This window comes from Chiloscyllium plagiosum, unplaced genomic scaffold (genome assembly GCF_037043375.1).
Source record: "Chiloscyllium plagiosum isolate Xiang-an unplaced genomic scaffold, Cpla_swu_hap1 HiC_scaffold_29, whole genome shotgun sequence".
NCBI lineage: Eukaryota > Metazoa > Chordata > Chondrichthyes > Orectolobiformes > Hemiscylliidae > Chiloscyllium > Chiloscyllium plagiosum.
The window spans coordinates 21,457,992-21,474,331 of record NW_028270167.1 but is presented as its reverse complement, the minus strand read 5'-3'; the positions used below and the strand labels follow the sequence as shown (position 1 = coordinate 21,474,331).

The 16,340-nt window shown below is 40.7% G+C and overlaps 1 long non-coding RNA gene and 1 other non-coding gene across 2 annotated transcripts in view; one reads left to right on the top strand and one right to left on the bottom strand.

Moving 5' to 3' along the window:
* LOC148142265 (uncharacterized) overlaps positions 1-16,340 on the top strand; it is a 164,588-nt gene that overhangs the window by 127,073 nt on the left and 21,175 nt on the right. The window lies entirely within an intron of this gene.
* On the bottom strand, positions 11,564-11,748 carry LOC122540794 (U2 spliceosomal RNA). Its single transcript, XR_006309412.2, has one exon. It is a non-coding gene; the product is annotated as a U2 spliceosomal RNA (small nuclear RNA).

Sequence of the window (16,340 nt, the reverse complement as noted above, 5' to 3'; positions counted from 1 at the left end):
ATTGCATTCCCAACGCACCTCCCCCAAGTCCCTCCTCCCTATCTTTTATCTTAGCCTGCTTGGCGCACCCTCCTCATTCCTGAAGAAGGGCTTATGCCCGAAACGTCGATTCTCCTGCTCCTTTGATGCTGCCTGACCTGCTGCGCTTTTCCAGCAACACATTTTTCAGCTAAAAGTAAAGGGTGTTTTGCTTAAAGTTGGTTAATTTGACCATTCAAATTGCATTTGGAATGCAACGCCTTCCATTTATCTTCAAAAAAGAAAAAGTTAGAATCTCGGCTATCTTCTTAATACATTTTGAGGATGGTCTGGTCTGATCTAAAACAGCAGGAAGGGACATTCGATAGTGTGAGCAGATAAGCTAGAGTTTGCAAAAGTAGCAAAGATAGAACTAAATGCTCTTTATTTTAATCTGCACAGCATTCACAGCAAATGGAATGCAAGTGCAATAGTCATGGGTGATTTTAACCTTGCTTATTCAATCACAAAATGTGGGTATCACTGATTAGGTCAGCATTTGAGAATTTTTTTCTATGTATCTGCTACCCTTGTCTTTCTACATGGTAGAGGTCATGAATTTGGAAGGTGCTGCCTAGTTGAGTTGCTGCAATGTGCATTGTAGATGATAACACTGCTGACATTGTGCGTCGGTGCTGCAGGGGTGAGTGTTGAAAGTGTTGCAGATAAACCACCCAAGTGTGTTGATGGTGTCATTGGTGCTGCACTCATGCATGTAAATGGCAACTGTCCAGTCAGACTTCTGACTGTACATTGTAGATGATGGATAGGCTAGGCTTCAGGATATCAGGAGGTGACGCACTGCAGGATTCCGAGCCCTTGACCTACTCTTGTAGCTGCAGCATTTTTATGGGCTAGTCCAGTTCAGTTTCAAGTCAAAAGTAAATCCAGGTTGTTCATATTGAGGGAATCAATGATATGAAAAAAAACATTAAACATCAAAGGAAGATAGTTAGCTTCTCTCTTGTTGGGGATGGTCATTGACTAGCATTTGAATGCCATGATTGTTACTTGACATTTCTTAGCCCAAGCCTGCATGTTGTCAAGGTCTTGCTGCACATGGCTATGGAATATTTCAGTATCTGAGGCATCATGAATGATGTTGAATGTTGTGTAATCATCAATGATGGGAGGATCAATGACGGGGGGTGGGGGGGGGCAACAGATTTAAGGTAAGGGGCAGGAGCTTTAGAGGGGGTGTAAAGATAAATGTTTTCACCAGAGGGTGGAATTCACTGTCTCAATCTGTGATGGAGACAGATACCTCATAACATTTAGGAAGTATTTACATGTGCACTGGTGATGTCAAGGCACACATGGCTATGGGCCAAGAGATAAAAAACGAGAGCAAAAAGCTGCTTGTTTTTGACCAGAACAGACTCGATGGGCCATAGAGGCTTTTTTCTGCATTTTAGACCTCCATGACTCGATGAGAAGGTTATTGATATGCAAGTGCTGCTTGATAACACAATTGATGCCTCTTCCCATTACTTTACTAATAACCACAAATAGACAATTGGAGCAGTTGGTTTTGTCCTGATTTTTGGGTTCAGAGTGTACCTGAGCATTTTTCTCTATTATCGGATAGATGCCAGTGTTGCACTTGCACTGGAACAGCTTGGCTAGGTGTTAGAAGTATTTAAGCAAAAAAGTTTTCTACAACTATTTAAAAGAGAAAAGATTAACCAAATTGAGACTGGTCTTCTAGAGAATGAAGAGGGACTGGATAATGCAAGGTATGAAAACAATGGCAGACTTGAATGGATATTTTGGATGGAATCTTCCGAGCTCTTGTATGATTTGGACCACAGTGAGGAAGTTATGAAAATTGAATGAGATTGTCATTGAGATTTTGAAGACAAAATGTCCCACCTTTCAACCAAATGTTGAACATTGAGGCAGGGCACTTGCTCGTGAACAGAGAGAGGCTTATTTGTAATTTTAAGCAGACATTACTATGTTTTTACTTAATTTAACTTTATTTATATAGACTTTCCCATTCTCCTACCTGACTGATTGAAACTAGATGGCAATAATCATGACATGAATTTCAGAACAGTTACCTGGTGACACACTTACTGCTTGGTTCTCCAGACCTCTATCTTAGAACTGGCATCATCATTTCAGGGCACATTCTATAGGCCTTGACATCTGATACATACCAGCCTCATCACTTCCATTATGATGTATCTTGATTCCATTTACAGTTTGCTGCCACTGCTGCATTATGGATTGCACTAGCACCTTTCTTTGCAAGGTCACTTTCTATGCAGGGAAATGCACCTAGCTAATGGTTTGGACCGGAGAATGTTACTTGCTATCTTCATACCCTATTCAGTGCTCACATCATTCCTGCATTGCTTTTTTGGGACTTTGCCCCTCATTTGCATCTTAAAGTCTCATAGTACTTCTGTGCTGCCTTGCAGTTTAGCGCAGACATAAAACCAGAAAGCTGGTTCGAGTTGTCAGCAGTCATCTGTATGTTATTCTACAGCACTCTGCAATGTCAATGTCAAACAAACCTGATCAGCAGGCTAGGTCACAAACACACTGCATGTGTAATCACCCAGTAATGCTGAAGGGGAGTAGCTCTCAGTCAAGTCAATGAAGACAGATGGAAGTCATCTGTATGTTACTCTTGGTACAGTCAGTCAAGGGCATTGTGCGATCACAATCTAGGGGTTTGTGCATTGTCAGTCATTAGCTTGGTGTGGTCATATTCAGGAGATGCGTCCCACCATGATACAGGGAGTGGGCCATGGTGGATTCTCAGATTGTCAGTCGGGGAGCTGTATTGAGCACAGTCGGGATTTGGTGAGTTTTCAATCAAGGCAAGTTGGTCAGGGAGTTGGGCCATGGTCAGGCCTTGAGGTGAGTGTTATGAAAGCCAAGGGGCATTCTCACAAGATTTTGCCAAGCTAGAGAAGTGAGGGAACTTAATGCTGAGGATTGAAGGCAGCAACTAGGGATGCAGAGGGGATAAGGATGGGAAAGTTTGGGGGAGTCGTAGATTAACATATAACATGAGGATATGATCCTGCAAGGGAGGATATGGGATACTGCAGTGTGGAGGATGTTATTGGTCATCACTAAGAACATAGTAATGTTTGCTTACGTGATAGTTGGAGGGCTAAACTATATTTGCAGGACTCGGGTGTGGTAAGGATGAGATTTGCAATTGTAATTTCAGGTCATGTCTCAGAATATGTGGGGAGTCTGAAGGCGTAGGTTGTCCAGGGAGTGCCAGGGAGAGCGAAATATGAGAGTTTAGGGCTTGATTACCAGGCTGAGTCTGTGATCCACTATGCCAAGCATGACCTATATTGCCTTCCATATTCACCAGCCAATGTATCCAAGGCTGTTACCTATGCGATTTGTTCCAGATCATATTGCTTCATCTCATTTCCCCATGAAGAGGTCAATGCTGCCACTCAGGCAGTGAGCTTTAACAACATAGCTGGCTTTTCCCAGGTGGAGGGTATGATAGATTGTACAATCATATTGCTGAAAGGGCCAAACCATAACGCAGCTGAATTCATCAATAGAAATATTCCATTCCACCCTTGTACAAATCATCTGTGATCATTAGTACTACTTCTTGGAAATCTGCACGAGGTACTCTGGGAGCTCCCATGCTGCCTCTATCCTTTAGAACTCTCATGTCCCTGTTAAAGTTGAGGGGCTATGTATCCTACAAGGATGCTCATTGGGAGACAATGGCCACCCTCTGCAATCATGGCTGAAGACTCTGTTATGCAACTCCATGAATCTGACTGTGGGTATAATGTACCCCGTTCTTCAACCAGGACCACCATGGAGAAAACTTTAGACGTCCCTGAAGATGAGGTCTCTGGATTAGTCTTGGGGCTTTACAGTACAGTCTGAACAGAATGTGCTGCATAATCATAGTATGCTGTCCTCAGCATGACTGGAAGAGGCAATGAGGGGATGCAATGGAGATTGAAGAGCAGGGGGACAGCATTTTTCTGAGGAGGAAGATGAAGATATTGAGTAGTATGGACATCACCCTCAGCATGATGGAGTGCAAAGGTGTCAAGCACTACATGCTGGTCTTACTTTGCATTTAGTTTCAATCACCGAAAGCAGGCTAAAGTGATCATTCATTTGTTGGTTATGAATTTGTTGGTGCTCAAAAGGCAAGAAATCCATTTTGGTTCCAAGAGGCAGAAACAGCTTCTGTTTGTTTGTTTTCTACCTTTATGCTATTGGTGAATGAAACTGGAGCTTTGAAGTTTTTGAAAGCTTTTCTGTGTTTTGGACAATGAGAAGGTACTGGACTACAGAGGGCATTGGAGAAAGACCTGGGGTTATAAGATGACTGTGGCTAAGAACAGGTAAGCTCTGTGATTCGCTGCTTAAACAGTGATAGGTGTAAGAACATGCAGTTGTATGAGCAAGCAAGTGTCAGTGGTGCCACCTCTGTGCCTTGATAGACGTGCACTACCACTTGCTGTTCCACCTAGTGCAATGAAAGACAACTCTAGACTGCCAATATTGGTCTGGGTGGATGGCTGGAGCTCAATGATGTGGTTAATGCCATGGATCCCAGGATATCCTGGCAGTGGTGAGAACTTCTCCTTATGTGAGTGGGAGAATAGGATGAATGTGGTACCGTGGGTACAAATTGCATGGTTAAAAAGGTGAGTTTGGGAACGGTAGCTTGAGTAAACTTACTTGGCCTTGTAGAGAAAAACCATCCATAAAACTCATCAAATGTGACACTTTGCTGATTTCCTTTAAGATTCAATTCCACGTGCCTATCTTCACTATAGAAGACACAAATAACACCTCAGAAACCCTTGTCAAACAAGGGACAAAAGGGAGGGAGGAATTTAATTATAATTGCTATGGAGTATATCTAACTAAAGACTAAGAAGAGATCTTAGGATTTTAAAAGACATTTTAAAGTGGCAAACGTTCTCAATGTTGACTCAGAGTGTGCTGCATAATCATAGTATGCTGTTCTCAGCATGACTGGAAGAGGCAATGAGGGGATGCAATGGAGATTGAAGAGTTGGGGGTTCTTCAAGCACAATGCAAAGGATTAAGTGGTGGGAAGATTTTTGCTCACATCCACTTAATAGATGCAGCATGTAAAAATGATCTTGAAATCCAGTTTTAATTCTGTGGAACAAAACTCTCTTCTCTTAAGGCGGGAGTTCGCTGGTACAACTCTTTACAACCAGAAATGTGTTCATCCTGTCCTGACATTCCCAATGAATTGGTGCAAGCAAGGTAAAATGGAGATGAGAATTATACTGTATTTCCAGAGCACTAATCCAGGGACGTTGAATGCTACTCCGTGTAGAATGGGGGAAATAGCAGTGACTGTGTCGTAGAGTCACAGAGTCATAGAAATGTGCAGCATGGAAACAGACCCTTCGGTCCAAATCGTCCATGCCGACCAAATATCCTAAACTAATCTAGTCCCATTTGACAGCACTTGGTTCATATCCCTCTAAACCTTTCCTATTCATAGAACCATCTAGATGCCTTTTAAATGTTGCAATTGTACCAGCCTCCACCACTTCCTCTGGCAGTACATTCCATGCACACACCACCTTCTGCATGAAAAAATTGCCTCTTAGGTCCTTTTTAAACCTTTCCTCTCTTACCCTAAAACTATGCCCCCTGGTTCTGTACTTACCCCACTCCAGGGAAAAGAGCCTATTTACCCTATCCATGTCCCTCATGATTTTATCAACCTCTCTAAGGTCACCTCTCAGCCTCCACTGTTCCAAGGAAATCAGCCCCAGCCTATTCAGCTTTTCCTATACCTCAAACTCACCAACCCTCCTTATAAATCTTGTCTGAACCCTGTTAAGTTTAAAGTATTTTTAAAAATCATTCATGGGATTTTATCATCGCTGGCTGGCTGAGGGTTAAGGTTAATTTCAGGATTGCTTGCTACCTCATCAGGTCTACCTAATTTCATTTACTGCAGCCAGGCATTTGACACATTTAAATTGTTTGTCAAAGTTTTTGATAGACTTTGCCTCCACTCAATCATCACTGTAGCATTGTAAAGATTATTCACTACGATTGCAAAATGGCTCAATGTACCTTCTGAAAACTCATTTCTTCCCTTTGCTGAACTTTCCATGAAGGAGTTTAGATTAAAAAGTTTTTAAAAGAAAAGACTTTATATTTTGCAATAAAATTGCCTTGATTCATTTGATGTCTTTGACTGTGTTTACTTGAAGGTCTCAGCCTGTCCCCAAATCCTTGGCTAAAATATTTTGAGTTTGTTTTGAAAGCTATGACTTCGCATTATGCTTGTCTAATTTTAACAAGTGTAGTACAAAGCATTTGTCAGGATCAATTAATCAGTACCATTTAGTCAATGAACTGTGAGTAATCAATGAAATCATTTTCTTTAGTTCTTGCAGCTTTTGACTGAGTAGCGTCTCTTAATAGATTTTCTTTTAACTAAGGAAAACTTCCCAAAAGCTTTATTGGATTAAAATGCATGTAGATGTTTTTGAAAAAACACTCATGTGTGTGTGAGTCAGAGAGATGTATTCAGCCCTTTAACAATCATTGTAGAAATTTCCAATAGCAATATTAATTAGTCTCTAATTGACTCTACATTTTAGTTCAGTCCCACAGGATATACTTGAGCTGTGATGTTAAAAGCCATGTTATCATCTAAACAGCACAATCATAAACGAAGCCCTTGCATAACATGGGAAATCTGCAAGATTGTTCTAATTTTATCCCTGTCAAGAGTAAATGCAGCCTCAGCAAGATGTGATAACGTGATATCCAAAAACTGATTGAGTGATTAAATTATGCTGTATCATTGCTGTTGCGCACATCTTGAGCAATCTGTTGTATGCAGTTACTGGAACTTTCAGTGACATCTGTACCATAACTTGCACACCTTGTAAACCACGTTTAATTATAAAATATTTACTGCAGTACTTCTTGTTACTGCATATTGTATGATTTCTTAACTACTGGAGAGCTATACATGAATAATGTGTCAATATGGTCATTCTCAGTTTCCAATGAGATCAAAGACATTCTTCAACAGACCACTTGCACTTTTATCTTGATGGCACACAAGTAACTGAATACCATCATGAAAGTTGTTTGTGCTATTTTACTTGTTGGAATCATAAGTTATATCTCAGAATCACAGAAGTGTTATGACACAGAAAGAGGCCACTCGGTAAATCATGCTGCTCCGAATCATTAATTGAGTATCATTACCTAATGCCAATCTCTTGGTTTATCCTCCTTATCCTTGCACTTTATATTTATTCAAATCCTCATCCACAGCCCTCTTAAATGATTCAATTGAACTAGCCTTCACTGCACTTTCAGGCAATGTAATGCATTCCATAGAGCGAAAGTGAGGACTGCAGATGCAGTGCATTCCATACCCTAACTATTCACTGAATGTAAAAAGTTTTTCCTCCCTTCACTTTAGCTACTTTAGCAGGTCACTTTAAATCTAGTTAAAAATCACACAACACCAGGTTATAGTCCAACAGGTTTAATTGGAAGCACACTAACTTTCGGAGCGACGCTCCTTCATCAGGTGATTGTGGAGGGCTCGATCGTAACACAGAATTTATAGCAAAAATTTGCAGTGTGATGTAACTGAAATTATACATTGAAGAATTGATTGTCTATTAAGCCTTTCATCTGTTAGAATACAGTGATAGTTTCACTTCTTTCATGTGTAAATCACAAAACCCTTTTTTTAAGAAGTTGCATTCTCGGGTTAGCTGTTAACAATGGTGATAGCTAGACAATATGTTGAAGGTGTTAGCCCCCTGTGTTCTCTGTCTATGACCTGATGTTTAGATTGATTCCAATCTAAAAAGTGAGATAACAGAGTTCGGTACCCATAGGGAGGGCCTCAACCGGGACCTTGGGTTCATGTCACATTACAGGTGATCACCATTGCACTACACACACACACAGATATTCCTACACACACACACTCTCACATACACACGGACACAGATACACACAGACGCGCACACAGACACCCACATACACCCTTATAGACACACAGACTCCCACACATGCACCCCCTCACAGACTTAAGACACTACTCACTACACACACACACACACTTTCTCACACTCACAACCCCCACCCCAGACAGACACACAGACAGACAGACAAAGACCCACATGCACACATATATTTTGTGTGGTGAATTTTTTTGGTACTTTCTGAGTTACATTGCACTTTGCTCAAAAACCACATACATTCATGTAGAACTCTGAGCTCAAAAACTGCATGAATTTATGTAAAACTCTGTTATCTCACTTTTTAGATTGGAATCAATCTAAACATCAGGTCACAGACAGAGAACACAGGGGGCTAACACCTTCAACATATTGTCTAGCTATCACCATTGTTAACAGCTAACCTGAGAATGCAACTTTTAAAAAAAAAGGGTTTGTGATTTACACATGAAAGAAGTGAAACTATCACTGTATTCTAACAGATGAAAGGCTTAACAGACAATCAATTCTTCAATGTATAATTTCAGTTACATCACACTGCAAATTTTTGCTATAAATTCTGTATTACGATTGAGCCCTCCACAATCACCTGATGAAGGAGCATCACTCCGAAAGCTAGTGTGCTTCCAATTAAACCTGTTGGACTATAACCTGGTGTTGTGTGATTTTTAACTTTGTACACCCCAGTCCAACACCGGCATCTCTGAATCATGACTTTAAATCTATGTTGTCTTTTTTTATAAACAGGAGCTCTCTATCTACTCTGTTCAGCCCGTTCTTCCTTTTGAAACCTCTTTGAGATCTCCTCTCAGATTTGTTCTCTCCAAGGACAACTGTTCCAACTTCTTTAATCTGTCCTTATCACTGAAGTTCTCATCCTTTGAACATTCTCATAAATCTCTCTGCACTCCCTCTATTGTGTTTCCTTCTTTCCTATAATGTGGTGCTTAGAACCATATCCAGTACTCTAGCTGAGATGGAACAAGTGTGCGATGCAAGTTCAATATCACCTCCTTGCTCTTGTATTCTGTATCTCTATTAAATAACGCTGAGGATACTGTCTGTTTTGCTTATTGCTCTCTCTCCCTGACCTACCACTTTTAATGACCTGTGAACATATACAGCCAGATCTTTTTGCTCTTGCACCCTGACTCTACCCCAAATTATAATTGTTTCTCTATTTTAAATTGTTGTTCACTGTTTTCCTGATCAAAATACATCAAAATACATCAAATCGGTGGATTTGATTCCACCATCTGGCGACTGTGTAGAGTTTGCACATTCTCCCTGTGTCAGGTGGGTTTCCTCCCACAGTCCAAAGATGTGCAGGTTAGGTGGATTACCCATGGGAAAATCCAGAGTTACAGGGAAAGAGTAGGAGGTATGTCTGGGGGGGATACTGTTCAAAGAGTTGATGTCGATTTGATGGGCTAAAAAGCCTGTTTTTATCCTGTGTGGATTCTATGATTTTATTCTATGATTGTCATCCCACTACATCAACTTGACTATCTCCTTGAGGTGTTCTGTAATGTCTTCTTCATAGTTTACAGTTCACAGTTCATCCAAGCTCTGAACTGAACTTCTTTTCCTCCCAAACATGCACGGAGAATGCTGAAGAAACTCAACAGATATGGAAGCATCTGTGGAAAAAGAAACAGAGTTAACATTTTGAATCTGGTTTGACCATCCTCAGAACTCTCCCCATTCCTTCCACCACGTTCGGAATATAGGACTGAATCCCGACTCCCAGGTACAGGTCAAATGGGGCTGGTATGTTGTCAGATGATAATATGCAAGAAAAACTGAATCCGAACCTGAAACTTAAATCTGCCTTTGGTTTGAATGGAGATGGGAAAGACTTGATTACATCTGCTCATAGGAAATGTTTTGGTCATTTACATATTATAATGAGGCTGCATGCATTCATTTAAAAAAAAATTCAATATTTACATCAATATCAATTTTCCTGGACCTCAACAAAAGGAGGTAAAAAGGGATGAATCTAAAAGATAGATGTCTTTGCCTTGCATGTGGGTGGCTTGATGGTTCATTGGTTAGCACTGCTGCCTCACAATGCCACGGACCCAGGTTTGATTCCATCCTTGGGTGACTGTTTGTGTGGAGTTTGCACTTTCTCCCCGTGTCTGTGTGGGTTTCCTCTGGGTGCTCTAGGTTTCTTCCCTCAGTCTAAAGATGTGTAGGTTGGGTGGAATGGCCATGCTAAATTGCCCATAGTGTCTAGTGATGTGTAGGCTAGGTATATTTTAGCCATGGGAAATGCAGTGTTACAGGGATAGCATAGGGATTGTGTCTAGGTGGGATGTTCCTCAGAGGTTTGGTGTGCACCTGTTTCCACACTAGGGATTCTGAGTATTGCCTGTGAGATGGAGAGAGCAGGAACAAGCTGGGCACTCTCACCCCTTGAATACAAGAGCTTCGACATGTAGTTTTGACCCGAAGTAGGAGTGCCACTCAAAAGGCATCCAGCCTGTAGTTTGGAACATTATGGTCCGGTGACATTATGCAGCATGCTTTCTTCCTGATTTCACAATAGTGCATGTAACACCTCCTCTCATGTAACACTGCCTCCTTCTGCCCTTCAGACCAAAACCCAATCTGTTAACATGTAACTAAAGTCCCTAGGTTATGCATGAAATGTCAACTTTCTTGAAGCAAAACCTTTCTAATTCCCTTGAAATCCCTTAAGAAAATTTCAGCAACAAAGTCTGAAAGGTGCTAAATCTCATGAATTTTGCAGCAACACCAATGACCCCTCCCAAACCCTGACACCTTCAGTAGTTCAATGATCGTATTTTAAATGTTGCCCTTGGAATCATAGCACAAGAGGAGGCCATTCAGCCCATCGCGTTTGTTCTGGCTCTTTAAAAGGGTTTTCCAATTCATTCCACATCTTTGTTCTTTCTTAATAGCCCCAACAAATATTTGCTATCTCAGTCTATATTCAGTTATTTTTTGAAAATTACTATGAAATCATTTTCAAATTGCAGATCACCTCCCCCCAGAATGAGAAGGCACCAAAACTTGCAAATGATGCCAACTGATCCAACTCATCTGCTATCCTTAAAATGGATCTCCAGTATGACCAAAATGTTTTGTTTCCAAGAGTTTTTTTCTCCTCTCTGATGTAATCACAATTCAAATAAAAACTCCTTGCTTCTCCCCTTGGGATTTTTCATAAACTCATTGCACATTGATTCATCTGCTCAATCAGATTAGACTAGATTCCCGACAGTGTGGAAACAAGCCCTTTGGCCCAACCAGTCCACACCGACCCTCCGAAGTAACCCACCCAGATCCATTTCCCTCTGACTAATGCATTTAACACTACGGGCAATTTAGCATGGCCAATTCACCTGACCTGCACATCTTTGGACTGTGGGAGGAAACCGGAGCATCCGGAGGAAACCCACACAGACATGGGGAGAATGTGCAAACTCCACACAGACAGTCGCCTGAGGCTGGAATTAAATCTGGGATGCTGGTGCTATGAGGTAGCAGTGTCAACTACAGAGCCACTGTGCTGCCCCAAAACACTGTCCTAACAGGTTGATACACGGAGAGGACAGAGCAAGCCACTAATCCATCTCCCTGCTCCAAAAATCAATTTAATACAAACACTCCCATATTTGGGAGATATCAGATATTAAACTGATAAGAACAGAAACTACACATATACCATGCCAAAAGGCTGAGCAATATTTCCTTCAAAGATTATTTTCTGCAATAGAACACAGGAAGAACGTTGAGAATGTACCAGGACAAGATAATTGTCTGGTACTATTGTCAACCAGTTCAAAGATTGCATTAGATTGCGTGGATCTGTGACATACTATGTACATAACCTCAAGGTGTGGACTTTCTGGAATGAAAGAAAGATGCTTCAGATTAATTCATTGCGGACTCCACCCAAGAACCATTTTAAAAGTGCAGGAAGTTGTTATGTTTAAATTCCATTGCAACATTATGAAATTGTTCCAGGTTGACAGTGTTATGCTGCAAGTTTGCAAAGGATTGAACTTCAATAAGATTTTGACAAACCTGCTGTTTTTCTTTGCTCCTGAACCTCTCTCTGTGGCCTGCCTAAAGTGATGTAGTTTCAGCTGAGATTGTGCACCATAATTCCAGATTGATAGAAGGTCGTAATGGAATGCTATTTGTGTGCGAAGTTATTTGCCACATCATACAGATGCAATCCTATACTTGTTATGTTTCCACTCCAGCAATTCCATGATGCTGGACTCTGTGTTCTGTTGTCAGGGATGCATACTGAGACAAACATCAACTATGCCTGGACAATCATCTCATCTATGAAATGCACTCCTTGTTGTTCAAATACTGTTGGTCTTCCAGTACAAAGAGTTATTCTTGACCGAGAGTTACAGACTAGTACATTCCAAAGTCTCAGACTACATGCTGGAGGGTGCATTAAAGGTTAGGCCAGCTGCTGCTTGGGTGCAATTGGGAAATGTCACTGTATGTGGCCTTTCAGCTATAGTGCACTGAAATTTTGGAAACTATGGAACCATTCAGGCTATGTGCCTTACAATATACATTGTGAATCAAAAAAACTGAACTGTATTGAAACATCTCAATGTGCACCATGTGGTATCTCAATTACTTCTGCACTTTTCAGTTTGAAATGCTTTTGGACTCAGGCTGTATACCTGACATAGAATAAATGTTGTAAAACTATTAAAATTGTATTTAATGGAATGCACTGTATCGAGGCAAGTGAAAATTTCTTGCAAACACTGCAATACGTATTTAAGTTGCAAATGTTTTGTCATGTGTTTTTATGAAGAAAGCGTATTATTGGAATAAAATGAGCTGCAGTTATTGACAGCTGATACTTTAATGCAAATTTTACTGATCCAGAGAATAGCTGTCAAACAGGATATTGTTTAAGACTGTGCAAAACCATAGTCGCTACAACTAGGGTAAAGCTAAAGATGCTAAATTGAGCTTTGTCTTCTTTCATCGGATGTGGATGTTGCTGAAAAAGCCAGCAGTTGTTGTTTCTCCAGAACTGCCCATGGACTGAGCAGCTTTGAGTCCTTTTCAGAGGGCAGTTAAGAGTTTGCCATATTATTATATTTGAAGTCATATGAAGGCTAGACCAGATAGGGATGGCGGATTTCCTTCCCTAAAGGATATCAGTGAACCATTTTGGGTTTTTACAACAATTAGTTACAGTTTTCTCAGTTGTTATTACTGAGACTAGCTTGTTATTTCAGATTTATTAAGTGAATTTAATTTTCATCAGGTGCTGGGATCTCCGAGGCCTCTTGTCCAATAACACTATCATTTCCCCAAAATACAATATTCAGAGTTTGTCACAGACCATCAGCATAACAGCAATGTGTTATATGAAATGATAGGATGTTAGAACAGGAAGGTTGTTTTATTAGATGATACAAATCAAACTCATATTTGTAATACGTGAGACAGCTGGAATATTGGCCTTTATTTCCATGCGAATAAAAGTATGGAGATTTTGGTAAAGCAATACAAGGCACTGGTTACACCATAGCTGGAATACTGTGAAGAGGTTTGGGCTCCTTATCAAAGGTATCAATATTGAAGACAGTCAAAGAGGGTTCACTACATTGATAGCAGGTATGGAGGGATTGATTGGGTCAGGCCTGTACTCATTGAAAATTAGAAGAATGAGAGGAATTCTTATCAAAGCAAGCAAAATTCTTAGGGGAACATATAGCGTAGCTGCAGATAATTTGGTTGCCCTTGTGGGAGAGTCTAGATCAGGGGTGGGGAACCTGCGGCCTTCAGGCCTCATGCGGCCTTCTAGGCCATTGTGTGTGGCCTTTTGAATGAATCCAAATTTAGCAGAACAAATCTTTTATTTTTTATTAATATGTTTTTTTTTGTCCATTATTATTTTTATTTTAATCTTAAAATGAATGTATTTAAAATACTAGAGAGTAAAAGAAAATTCAATGAAATAATCCTCACAGACAGACCGCCACAATTAAAAAAATGTGAATTTTGAAGAATATATAATTGAAGTTTCTTGGATGTGGCCTTATTAGATTATGACTAACATAATGCGGCCTTCCAACATGAAAAGGTTGCCCACCTCTGAGCATAACCTCAGAGTAAGGGGTCACCCAGTTAGGATAGACATGAGAAAGAATTTCTTCTTTTAGAGGGAAGTGAATCATTGTAATTCTTTATCACAGATGGCTGTTGAAGTTGGGTTGATAAGTATATCCAAGGCTGAGATAGAGAGATTTTTAGTCAATAGGGGAATCAAGGGTTATGGGGAAAAGGCAATTAAGCGGAGTTGAGAAAAATCTGCCATGATCTCATTGAATGGTGAAGCAATGTTCAATGTTCTGAATGGCCTACTTCCGCTCTGATATCTTATGTTTGTTATGGTCTGTGGATAGGCATTTTAAAGAAAAGTCTGAGCCCTGTGTTCAGTAACACGAATTGATGTTTATTCAGAGCTCCTTTCCTCACAGCATGGGAGATGTGTCTCGGATATCCTATCTTTCCCAATAAAGTATGGGATATTTATATATTTTGCATTGCAATGATTACATGCAACATTGACATCAACATTTGCCAGCTCCCTTCTGACCTTCACATTTGATCTTGTGAATACCCATCCATGATGGACGACTTCATGGCCAACCCTAGTTCCTTCCACCATCCTGTGATGTTTGCCAGTCCCCCTATCACCTGTCTTTGGGTTCTCACAAAACACTCAACTGACCACATTCCAACACTGACTATTTTGTCCCTTCCCAGGCATTTGCCAAGCTTTTGGCTGGTATCCTTTTTGAGATTCTTCAATGGTGTATATCAAAACTATGACAGCATAATGTCTCGGAGATTAGCACTGCTGCCTCACAGCAGCAATGACTAGGTTTGATTCTATCCTTAGATTGACTGTCTGTATGGAATGTGTACATTCTCCCTGTGTTTGCGAGGGTTTCATCGGGTGCTCCCGTTTCCTCCCGCAGTCCAAGGATGTGCAGGTTAGGTGGATTGGCCATCAGAAATACAGGGTTACAGGGATAGGTTGGGGTGGGTAGGTGAGATAGAATGGGATGCTCTTCAAAGAGTTGTTGAGGCCTGTTTCCATACTGTAAGGATTCTATTCTATACTCGCTGTATCCAAGGCTGACTGTCTACATAAATCCATTCAACATTTCCAGTATCTAATACATTAAAACTACTATTCTTGCACAAGTACATGTGTCTACTTTAATACGTAATATAATTATTTAAAAGGCTTCATTTAATGTGAGTCAAGCTTTCCTTTTCTATTTCATATAAAAATTGCAAATTTCAAATCAGTTGATTTTCATCTGAGCTGCCTTATCAGAGTCTTACAGACAGCAATCTAGCTCCACCTTACTAAGACTCACATATTTTGTTGAAACTTTATTGCTGGAACAGCACAGCAGGTCAGGCAGCATCCAGGGAACAGGAGATTCGACGTTTCGGGCACAGGCCCTTCTTCAGGATTCCTGAAGAAGGGCCTGTGCCCGAAACGTCGAATCTCCTGTTCCCTGGATGCTGCCTGACCTGCTGTGCTGTTCCAGCAATAAAGTTTCAACTTTGATCTCCAGCATCTGCAGACCTCACTTTCTCCTCACATATTTTGTTGTCTGTCTGTAAAGGCCATGATTTGACCTATATGAAATGCTGCATCAGCTACAATTTTCTTTCACCATTTTGTGTAAATTTTTTTAAAAATCACAAGCTGTCATTTTATCACATTCAGGAATGAGTAGCTGCAACAACTCCTCCCTTCAGGTGCTTAGCCTAGATATTATGACATTAACTGAGGTAATAATGCCTGGTTTCCCAACTCTTTGTTGCCACCTTTTCCACTTTCTTTTTCAATTACTCATTGTCATGTCCAATTAACCTTTAATGATTAATTCTGAATGGCATGTTTTGAAGATATGTTTTTAATCCCACAACTGTATCCACTCCTTAATCAAGACCTCACATAAGTACGCACATGTTGTTCAATAATTACAAACTGACCAGACATATGATGAAGTTTAAGTTTGGCTCATATTTAACTGGGGAGAAAGTGAGGACTGCAGATGCTGGAGATCACCAGGACCGAACCCCACTGGTCCTCACCTACCATCCCACCAACCTCCATATACAGCGTATCATCCGCCTTCATTTCCGCACCTCCAAAGGGACCCCACCACCAGGGATATATTTTCCTCCCCTCCCTTATCAGCATTCTGAAAAGACCACTCCCTCTGTGACTCCCTCGTCAGATCCACACCCCCCCACCAACCC